This window comes from Polistes canadensis, unplaced genomic scaffold (genome assembly GCF_001313835.1).
Source record: "Polistes canadensis isolate GaletaPanama2010 unplaced genomic scaffold, ASM131383v1 scaffold_150, whole genome shotgun sequence".
In the NCBI taxonomy this organism is placed as follows: Eukaryota; Metazoa; Arthropoda; class Insecta; order Hymenoptera; family Vespidae; genus Polistes; species Polistes canadensis.
Genome location: NW_014569697.1, coordinates 38,985 through 48,387, shown reverse-complemented (window position 1 = coordinate 48,387; position 9,403 = coordinate 38,985).

The window sequence follows — 9,403 nt, the reverse complement described above, 5'->3', positions numbered from 1 at the left end:
TGCTTGTGTTCTTCTTAGAAAAAGAATTTTTCTTTTATTATTTTCTTTTCATTTCTGTTTTTTCTTTCTTTTACTTTTGTAAGAGAGAAAGAGAGAAAGATTTATCGATGATGTGAGAGAAAAAAAAAAGAAAAAAAAGAAGAAAAAGAAAGAAAGAAATCCAAGGAAAACAACGTTGTAAAAGTAACGCTCATTAGCATATACGTTTTCTGTTTGAAAATAATATTGTACGTAATTTAGCGCACAACTATTCATAACGAAATATTAATTGTACGTGTACGAATGTGTATGAACAAACGAAAAATGTAAAAGGTATTTATCATATTCTCGTTATTTTCAGTTTTATAACCAAAGCGAAATTAATTCGAAAGAATTTCCAACCGAGAGGAGAAGAACCATTCCGAAACCGCGAGAATTTTCTCTTATTCTTTCAACGAGAATTTATCTGGCACGTTCATTAACAAATCCTACCACTCCTCGTTCTCTTCCCTTCCCTCCCTACCCTTCCCTACCCTACCCTTCCCTTCCCTACGCTTCCCTTCTACTTCTTCGTTTTCTGTTTCTCCTTGTTTTTTATTTTTCTTCTTCTTCTTCTATTACTTTTTTTTTCCTTCTTATTTTATCTTCCTCTCGTCAACCGAGCGATAAAACGAACTCTCGTCGGATTAACCTTCGATAATTCACGCTCGTTTCACAAGTTTTCCCGCGCGAACGAGCCGAAAATCGTTGGGGTCGTAATTACCAAGGAAATTCGTCGATGGGAATTGAGAGAACCCCCTAAGCGAAAATAAAAATCTCTTCCCATTTATATACGCGAAAATATATTATTTATTAGAATTGTTTTGTCATAAATATTAATATGCGACGACACTTTGGATATAAGAAAATTAAAAAATAAATTATATTATAAATGCATGCAGTGTTATGAAGAATCAAATTTTTACGATACGCAATATTTATTAAAAACAAAATAGATCAAAGATAATATCATTTATCTTTCATTTAATATTGAAATTATCTTATATCAAAATTCATTGATTTATTTTTAATGAATCGTTCAAAACAAAACAAAAAATACTTTTTTGATAAATATTCCAATTAGTATTTTTATCCGTGTGAAATGAAATTAATGATAATAATTTTAATTATTAAAAAAAATCATCCAATAATTCCGCTAAAAAAAAAACCCAAAATTATACAAATTAAAGTATAATATTGCAAACATTTTGACAGATATAGTGAAACTTTGTGAGTGGCTGTACGTATGAACAGTACATAGACGATGATGATAAGTCTTTCATGCGAATTGCCGATGAAATATGGGAACCATAAGCTGTCAAAATGTTTCATAGTGCGTTATCGTATGTCGTAGTTTGGTTGTCCCATCGTTTGAAACAGGTTCTCTGTATATGTATGCAAAGCTTCACTTGTAAACGCGTTATTAACACATTGTCAACTGTTCTGAACGATTCTCGTTGGCGTATTAATAAATAATTATTGTACTATACATGTATATACACACACATGCAAATAATCTAAACATATTTTCAAATACAACAGATCTATTATAACTAAATTCAGAACAATATACCTATTGATCATAATCAAAATAATTATTCAAAAATAATTAACATCGTTTTGCAGATTTCCTGTATTATATTGTAATGACACAAACTAGTATCGAATAATATTCATTTAATCGGATTGCACACACACACACACACAAACATACCAAAATAAAATAAAAAAATATCTCGTAAGGGTAAGACTTACAATTAATAAGAAAAATCGAGAAAACTCATGGAAAGATTTGATATGTTATACAATAACATAAAGAAAAATAAAAATAAAATAATAATCAAAAGTTTTCGTGTGTAAGCGAGAAAATGATTAATATTTAAAATTTCAAAGAGATTTATTGTTAAAAGTGGTGTTCAACAAAAACGATATATTAAACGATAATACATCTTTTAAATCTTTCCACATATATCGATTTAATAACCACCCTTTCCGTTTTCGTTCTAGTAAAGTCAGTGAATCTGGAGAGAAGACCGGTCTTCCGGATCGATTCAACGAATGGTTCGAGTAAACATCTCGATTTTCTCTTACTCTTTCTATTCGAGTAGAAACTCGAACAAGTTTCTAGCTTCATCTTCGAATAACGTCACTTCCTGTTTATCGTGGCGAACAAAGCTCTCTCTCTCTCTCTGAGTCACACACACACTCATATACTTTTACGTTTAATATTTTATTTCTCTCTCGTTCTCTCTTAGAATGAACTTTCATAGCTAATAAACATATTGCCAAGGACTACTCGATAAATATAAACATTTCTAGTACCATCGAACTTATATCGTAAAAATCCTACTTCTATGTTCACTTTTTATTCTTCTAACCATTATTTTTTTCTTTTTCCTCTTCTTTCTTCGAAACCCATTGAAGAAATTTTCACGAGCGATAAATATATTGCACAGAGTATTACCTATAAATGTAAACACAATTCTAACACATTTTAACTTGTATCGTAAAATAATACTAGTATCGTTTACTTTCTCTTATAACACTTGTTGTTATTTTATTCTTATCGCAAATTTTATTTTTTATTATATATATATATATATTATTTTCTCTATTTTATTGAATACACTGATATAATCTATAAACGTATTTTATATACATGAAGCATTCCAAATCAAATCGACCACTTTTGACCCCGACCCTTTCCAATTTGGCTGAAACTTTTTTTTTATCATTTACTACCACCATTGAGAAAACCTGTCGAAGAATTTTTTCAAATATTTTTATCCAATTGAAAAAAGTTATGAATTTTTTCATTTGCCCAATTGCCCACTTGCATATATATATATATACACACAATATGTAACCATAACGGTGAAGCTTTTGCCAATTGATTTTTAAAAACAAAAACCATTACAGAAACTTAACAGTTGCATAGTGTTATACTAAACGATTATGGGTGTGGTGTCTTTTCTAAGGAATTATTCTAATTCAGAACAATATACTCTGTTTGTAAGTTATTTAAGTCACGAAGGAAATCTCAATAAACTGTTAATTAAATTTACTTAAACAATTGACCCATGGTTCCTTTTCTAAGGAATTATTCTAATTCAGAACAATATACTGTTTGTTAATTTTTTAAATCACGAAGGAAATTTCAATAAATTGTTAATTATATTTACTTAAAAAATTGACCCATCGTTCTGTTTCTAAGAAATTATTCTAATTCAAAACAATATACTGTTTGTAAATTATTTAAATCACGAAGAAAATCTCAATAAATTGTTAATTATATTTACTTAAAAAATTGACCCATGGTTCTGTTTCTAAGAAATTATTCTAATTCAGAACAATAAACTGTTTGTAAATTATTTAAATCACGAAGGAAATCTCAATAAACTGTTAATTATATTTACTTAAAAAATTGACCCATGGTTCCTTTTCTAAGGAATTATTCTAATTCAAAACAATATACTGTTTGTAAATTATTTAAGTCACGAAGAAAATCTCAATAAATTGTTAATTATATTTACTTAAAAAAATTGACCCATGGTGATGCATCGCAACTTTTTTATATGCAAACCAATTTGCAATTCTGAAAATTTAAATTTATTTATATATATATATATATATCTATAATTAAAATATCTTTTCCTTCTATCATCTTCTTTTATTTCCTCTTTCTTTCTTACTTTTCTCATTTTTATTTTTTGTTACAAGCTTTTCAACTTCGAGCGTGCTCTTTTTTTTCTTCTTTAGGTAGTAGTAACCGTAAGTAGAAAACGTAGCTCGTTATTTCGCTCGACGATACGTTTTGATCGATATACAAGACGATAGAAAACGATTTATCGTAGCTTTTCTTAATTCCGACCACGCATCGTATCAACCCCCATCTTATTTTACACCCCTACTCTTTTTCTACTTCTTCAAGTTAAGTGTTGGAACAAAAAAAAAGAAAGAAAGAAAGAAAAAAAACAGAAAGAAAGAAGAGAGAATTTTCTATCGTAATTCTTGACGCGTTTTAAACGTCCATTTCATCATGATGCATCACAGTTAGCCTAATCGTTCTATGTTGATCAAGTCTCATCATCTGAACTCCTCAAACTCAAGAGAAAAAAAAAACAAAACAAAATTTATTAGATCGAAAATTTATCGATCTAAGTAATTACGTTTTTTTCCCCCATGGAAATTACGTTAATGACATTTAGCGATACCTAATCATACTTTAAGTTATAAAATCATTTAACATTGCAACAACACGAATACACTTAAGACGTGATATAGAACATACTTAAATTTTTCAACAACTTAATATATACATTTTTAATTTCTTTATAAATAAATAAATAATTATAAATCGTAAATGTACACTCATCTTTCAAACAATATCCGATATCAAATATTTTAAATTACAGTCAACGTTTTATTTTATACGCAATAAATATCATCTGACAGATGATATTTAATACGAGATAAATATGCATTTATGTATTTGCTCAAATGTTAGATGATACCTTATTATTTTAAGTTTTTTTCTTTAAATAAAACGATCCCGAACAATATATGACACGTTATATATTTATGTGATATAATATATATTGAAAAATTAAAGAAGATGTTATTGAAAATTGTACGTACGTTTTATAATACGTTATAATATTATACGTATAATGAATAAGAAATGATTATTTTAATATTATAACGAAATAAAATTAAATATCAATTTATTAATTATTCATTATCTTTCTCTCAAAGTTTTACTTTTCTTTTTCTCTCTCTATATACATATTCGAAAGATATAACTATAATAATAAAGTAAAACAAACAGAGAAAACGAGAGAGAACAAGATAGATAGATGGATAAATAGAAACGAGCAAAAAACATTAAATATTAGTTTATTAATTATTAATTATCTTTTTTTCTCTTTGTGCATAAATTTTATCTTTATTTTTAACTTTAATTTTTACATACGAGAAAAAAATATAAGTATAATAATAAAGTAAAACAGAGAAATAGAAAAAGAGAAAGAGAGATGGAGATAGATGGATAGATAGAAACGAGAACAATACATTTACCACGAAACTTCATAATTTCAAGGAGAGAGAATAGTCGAGGTTGACGAATATTAGTACTTCGAAACTTCCACCTCGAGTTGTACGATCGGCTTCGAGTATCAGGCCGCATCTCCTTTCTTCTTCTTCTTCTTCATCTTCTTCTTCTTCTTCTTATTATTATTATTATTATTATTATCATTATTTCTTCTTCTTTTTAAGTCCTTGTACTCATAATTGTACTTTACTAGACGTGATATTTCAGACAATGGAAAAGATCTTGAAGAAAGGAGGAAGGGGGTGGAGGAGGAGGAGGTGGAGGGGAAGGGGGAGGGGGTTAAAGGGAAAACATCCTCAATAAGAAATGTTTTCTTTCAATCGTGGATATTTATTTGCTACTTGTGAAAACTACTTAAAAACGGCTCGTTAAGAGTTCTTTTTTTTTTTTTTTTTTAATGAAATGAAATACGTTAGAAATTAAAAACGAACGATTATATTATTTTATTTTATTTTATTTTATTTTATTTTATTTCTCTCTCTCTCTTATCATTTTGAATCAACGCGAATTCGTATTAGTAATTGAAATTCCAACAATATTTTCAATCCTACCAGTTGGATTGTTTTGTTGTTTTGTTTTTTCGTTCCGATCGCAAAGATGTCGAGAGAGTAATAAACAAAATCCCAGCGTCGCCCCCCCCCTCCACTACCATCCTTCACCAACCACACCCCCTTTACGACATATTTTCCTACGAAATTTTTAAACGAAAATTTCGTCGTCGAATATTTTTACACGTTACGCGTTATTCGTACGTACAATATTATATCGATACGATTTGTCATTTTTGTTGTTGTTGTTGTTGTAGTTTTTTCGTCGTTTTATTTTTTTTTTGTTTTTTATTTTTTTTTTTTTTCATTTTTTTCGTGTGCGTTCGATCGGATACGGATAAAGGAAGGAAGTGGCACGTGGCGTATAAGATAAAGCGGTCAGAACGTTTCACGAACGATAACAATTTTTCCATCGATTACTAACGTCCGCCTCACTCGTCCCCTTTATCCGAATGGTGGGGGCAAACAAAAAAAAACAAGGAAAAGAGACAACACGGAAGAAGAGCGGAGAGGAGTGGAGAGGACAGGAGGTAATAAAAAAAACTAATCTTCTTTTTTACAACGCGAGAGTATCCGAAAACAATCGTATGTGCTCGATAGTTATTCGCGATGTTGAACAAGAACATTTCTTAAATAAAATGTCAATTACATGCCGTGCTCGATAAAATATTCCATCGATTCGGTTACTTTAGTCAAATACAAAAAGAATTTTTTTTTTCTGCTTTTTTGTGCTTTTTCAATTTATATTAAAACAGAAAAAAGAAAAAAGGAGAAAGAAATGAACGTTACGGGAAGATATGGGAATTTGAAAAACAATAAAAAAAAAAACCATCCAACATCGCGATTGCATTTCAACGTATCATTACTTAAATCAAATTTTGTTGGTTTTCAATCAAATCAATTGATTGTGAAATGAAAACAAAACGAAACAGATAGAGACAAAAATTGGTTACGATCGGTCGTCTCGTGTAAAATCACACGGAACGGGAACGCGAGAAAAGGGTTCAGGGATGAAAGTTTAAAAATAAAAGAAGGAAGAAAGAAAGAAAGAAAGAAATTTGTCGTGTTTCAAGTGTGTTCAAATAAAATTTGACGAATAATTCGATGTTGAAAAACGTCACGCATGCACACGAATACAAACACGCACACCCCCTATACGTGAATTACACGGATCGTTGTTCCGTAGATTTGATTATACGGATAAAAAGATTCGTCGAATATTTAAAATTCGTTTTTTTTTTTTTTTTTTTTTTTTTTTTTTTTTCGAATGAATTAACAAAAAGTGGAAAAGTGCACATATTCGAAATGGTCACCGGGACACTTTTGGAAACGAAGCAAAAGGTATAGGATAACAAAAAAAAAACAAAAAAAAAAAAAAAACAAAAATAAAGCGAATACCATTCTGTGAAGGAAGACGAACACCGGTGGTAAACAGTGCAGACGGACAAGGCCAGTAGAGAATTGAAACGGACAATGGGGATAGTAGAAACGGACAAGAGAAATGGACAAGAGGTGGGACACTAGCGTAGAAATAAATAGCAGAAACGGCTGTTACAAACGGTGACCACCAGTGACAAAGTGCGGCTGACTCTGTGGTGTTCTCCTCCTCGGACCGTTGTTGCTATTTAGAAAAAGAAAAGATTGTGAAAAGGTTGTTGTTGTTGTTGTTGTTGTTGTGTTATACGTTCGCTGAATTTAATTTTAAATAAACTCAAAATTTTCACCCATCGTTCGATATCCCTTTATTCTTGTCTATTTTTAATTCGTATTCCTTCTTTTTCCATCGAATCTATTATGGTGAACCCAAAAATTCCAACGCGTTTATTCATTCATTCGTGTTATTTCAATGGAATTTAGTTGAAATTAATCAAATTACTTTATATATGCGCGAGTGAAAAATGTTAATATTTAAAAAATACACGAACTTTTTAATTCACCCTAAGTTCACTTTTTTTTTTTGTCTATGGATGTTTTGAATTCTCATCGTAATCGAGTATTATATATATATATATTGAGCGGTACTTATTTATACGAACTAACGAAGTGATTTGACGTTGTACGTACACAGTTTAAATTTCACAAGTAACAAAAGTTACCGGTAAATAATAGGACACTTAAATTACCTGTCACGAGTTCAACGACAATAATTAAAGTTAGTTTTACCGAGGACCGAGAGATCCAACGTACAAATATTTTCATCTATCATGGAAGAATATGAGAAAGGAGGTATAACATTACTCGAAAATATAAATGTACTTTATACTTTAGAATGATGCTTGATGTGGAAACAACACTTGAGGAGGATCCTATTTCCCACATTTAACGAGATCAACGGGGTAGAACAATGAACTCTGATCTCTAAAATGAAATCAACAAAAGGGATCCTACCTTGTTTTCTGAGTTTTCTTTTCTCCTATTTTTATTTCCTTTTTCTTTTATTTTTATTTTTCAAAAAAAACATATGGCAAAAAAATAAATTATCAAATATCAGATTTCACTTAGGGAAACATTAAATTTTGTTCTCCATTAAAATACGGCTGCTTGTTTTTCTTATCTATCATTAATTTACTTTATCTTCTTGCTGTTGTTGTTTCTCTTATTTGTTGTTCGAGTTATTGTTGTTGTTACCTCTCTTTTATTTTTTTTTATTTTTTTGGAACTTGTTTACTGGTTGTTCGTGAAAAATAAAAAGATAGAGAGAGAGAGAGAAGAGAAGAGAAGTGGAAGAGGACGAGAAGGATATGCAATTCTCGGTTTGGCGTCGAGGATGCACCCGGTAACTGGGGGAAAATGGATGAACGAAACGATCGCTAAAACGAACAATAGAGAATAAACACGACTCGTAGAATTTTCGTATATGTACGTACAGACGATGGCATAGGAAAGCGTCGATTGCAGTGCGACTAAAAAGCGAACAAATATCGAGGTTATATACGAGGCGCCAATAGAGCATGTTGCTTGCAAATGAGATAGAAATGGAAAATAAAAGTTAGTGAATGAAAGAGAGAAAGAAAGAGAAAGAAAGTATGCGTTTACTTAATTCAATTAAAATTCTAATTAATTTTAAACATACATCTCACTATTCTAACTGTGTAATTCATTTACGATGCTAATTAATGGTGAACGAATTTAAAATCATAACGTGTCACTGAAACATCTAAAATACATCCGAAAATACGTTTAACATTTTGTATTTCAATGTATATTATTATTAGATCCCTTGAAATTTCGGATATTTATTTTGTAAAGTGCATAATGTATATATATATATATATATTATTAAAAATAATTTATATAATGAAATAATTGATAAGATATGTAATTTGTGCATTTAATTTTATAAACCCGCGGATAAAAATTTCATAATAGTGTCCTACGTATAATATGTATATATGCATTCGCGTTAAATATTAATTTGTATCAATTAAATATAAGTATATAGGGGATAATACGATTATTTTGAAACGTTTAAATATATATTATAGATATTGTTTTAATATTATATTTAATAAAGTATATGTATTTATATAATATACGAATCAAATTTCCGATTAAATAATTTAACCGAACGTTATAATTGTTTCATGTTAGAATCGATTATTTCATGAATTAATCAATTTCACGTTTTAACGATAACAGAAACTTTTAACCTAATTCTCTAACGTGTACTAATTACAATTATTAAATGTCTTTTCCTAACAACTAAAACGCGTTAATCATCGACGAT